The sequence below is a fragment of the Elephantulus edwardii genome, unplaced genomic scaffold (genome assembly GCF_000299155.1).
Source record: "Elephantulus edwardii isolate Elephantulus edwardi_28Jun2011 unplaced genomic scaffold, EleEdw1.0 scaffold00084, whole genome shotgun sequence".
Classification (NCBI taxonomy): domain Eukaryota; kingdom Metazoa; phylum Chordata; class Mammalia; order Macroscelidea; family Macroscelididae; genus Elephantulus; species Elephantulus edwardii.
The window spans coordinates 7675668-7678588 of NW_006399834.1; the positions used below are offsets into that span (position 1 = coordinate 7675668).

Here is a 2921-nt window from a genome sequence, read left to right on the forward strand (position 1 = left end):
CTTTTTGGCCTCTTCTAACCACATGCCCAAAGTATATGAGACAGAGTTTTATTATCCTGCCTTTTAAGAAGTACCCTGGCTGCACTTTCTCCAAGACATGTTTGTTTGTTTGTTTGGCAGTCCATGGGGTATTCATCACTTTTTTTCTAACACCATAACTCAAAAGGATCAGTTCGTCTCCTATCATCTTTAGTCAATGTCTGATGCATAGGAAGCCATTAAAAGATTATGACTTGAATCAGCCACACCCTGGTTTTCAAACTGACATCACTGCTCCTCAGTACCTTGGAGAAGTCCCTGTCCATACTTTCCCAATGCTATATGCCTTTTCATTTTTTGACTGCTATTGCCAAGGGTATTTATTGTGGATTGTAGCAAGACAAAATTGCTAACTCTTTCTTCTTTCCTCCATTTTTCCTATTACTGCTTCCAAAATCCTCAAAATCATTCAAATGTGAGGAATGTCGCAGGATCTTCTCATATCCCTTTCAGTTAAAATACCACAAAACCCACAAAAGAATGAGAGACCTTATGTTTGTACTGTGTGCCCCAAAAGCTTCTTCCAGAAATCAGACCTGACAGTGCACCAGGTGACTCACAGGAGTGAGAAGCCCTTCAAATGCAGCTTCTGTGGCAAAGCCTTCAGCCACAGAACCAACGAGCTGGCTCACGAGCGGATCCACACAGGAGATAAGCCTTACAAGTGAGCAACTTGTGAAAAGTGTTTCCTCCAGTCATCCACATTCCATCACCATGTGAGGATTCACCAGGGTTCTGAACTCAGAAGTGGCCTCAACAATCCAGAAGATCCCCTGACCTGACTCTGCCATGTGTGTGAACATGAGCAGGATTTGTAAGTTAGCTGTAGAGATGCCAAGGTTGAGATTTTCATACAGGACTTGGCTTTCACAGGCTTTCCTGTATATTTTTGAACTATTATGTATTTAGAACATGCTATACCATTTCTTTTTGGAAGCAGGAGTGGCGTCTACTTCCTAAACAACATGCCTCTGAAAACTATGAACTTTGAAAAACAATAGTTGTAGGAAGGCTTCAGGTATTTTGTTCATAGGGTCACTATGGGTCATGCCCAAGTCAATGGCAATCAACAGCAACAATTGCCAAGGGTATTTATTGTGGCTTGTAGCAAGACAGAATTGCTAACTGCTTCAATTTCTCTCCATTTATCATGATACTGCTTAATGGCTCAGTGGTGAGGAATTTTGTTTCTTAATATTGAGAGGCAATCCATATTGAAGGTTGTGGTCTTTGTCCTGAATTCAGGTCAAATAAGTGTCTCAGATCCTCCTCATTTTAGCATGCAAGGCTGTGTTATCTGCATTCCCCAGGCTGTTGATGAGTCTTCCTCTGAATCTAATGCCGCATTCTTCATAAAGGCCAACCTCTAAGATGCTTTGCTCTGCATATAAATTGAATAGATCTAGAGAGAGGATGCAGACACAAAATACATCATTCTTGTTTTTAAACCATGTAGTGTTAACCTGTTCTGTTCAGACAGTGACTTCCTGGTCTAGATATAGATATTGAATAAGAACAAATAAGTGTTCCAAGTCCTTTTCTTTTCATTGTTACCCTCAACCTGTTTAAGATCCACACAATCAAACCTGTTGAAGAGTTAGCTGAGTCAGTTCCAACTATACCATGATACAACAACAGAGGTTTACAAGAACCACATAGGTTATATTAGCCCAATATACTATTATTACTATTACTTTACACAAACAATTCTCTTTTATGTAGATCTGGGCTCTTGTATACATCACTTCCCTTCCCTCTGAAGAACTTTCAATACTGTGTAAGGGACATTACTGCTGAGAAATTTTATCAGTTCATTGTTTTTCTGAGCAAGTATTTTTCCTACATTTCAAAGTGTAATGTTGTTGAGATTTCTTTTTTCCCCATTTTTAACTATTTCACTGTATGTATCCTTTGTGCTTGTGAAGTCTGCTGAGAATTCTGATGTGATTTTGACTCTTGATTCTATAGGTAGGGTTCTTTTTCTTCCTACCTTCTTTCAAAATTTTGTTGTTCATTTTAGTTTTATACACATTGAATACTATACCTATAGACTGGAGGAATCTTTTTTAAATTATTCTGATTGATATATTCAGAGTTTCCTGAATCTGTGCTTTGGTATCTGTTGGTAACTTTAGGGAAAAACCTCAAGCAATTTTACGTCAACTATTTCTTCCATTTTCTTATTTGTTTTTCTCATGGTATTTCCATTACAAATTTGTTAAATCTTAGATAGTTATCCAGTAGCTCTTAACTACTCTGTTATGTTTTTATCATTCCTTTTTTCTCTTTCTCTTTCAGCATTTCAGTGTACAAAATTATTTTTAATAATCGATCTTTTAAGTTTATTGATTCTTTTTCAATCATGTTAAGTCTACTGGAAGCTCATTAAAAACATTCTTCATTTCTGTTGACTCTGAGAAGAATGGGAATCCCAGAACACTTGATCGCTCTAATGCGAAACTTATACTTGGACCAGGAGGCAGTTGTCAGAACAGAGCAAGGGAACACTGCATGGTTCAAAATTGGGAAGGGCATATGCCAGGGATGCATCCTATCTCCATACCTTTTCAACCTATATGAAGAACAGATTATCTGGGAGGCTGGGCTCTATGAGGAGAAATGTGGCATCAAGATTGGTGGACGATTTATCAACAATCTGCGTTATGCGGATGACACAACTCTGCTTGCTGAAATGGAAGAGGACCTGAAGTGCCTGCTGCAGAGCGTCAAGCACTGCAGCCTACAATATGGATTGAGGCTCAATGTCAAGAAGACAAAGATTCTCACCACTGGACCATCAGGATGGATGGTGAAGAGATTGAGATTGTACACAGCTTTAGTTTGCTTGGCTCCATAGTCAACAGTCTTGGCACCAGCAGCCA

The 2921-nt window shown here is 38.9% G+C and overlaps 1 pseudogene; it reads left to right on the forward strand.

Moving 5' to 3' along the window:
* The first annotated feature begins 461 nt into the window (after window positions 1–461).
* The window catches only part of LOC102867977, a 31782-nt pseudogene continuing 29322 nt past the window's right edge, over window positions 462–2921 (forward strand).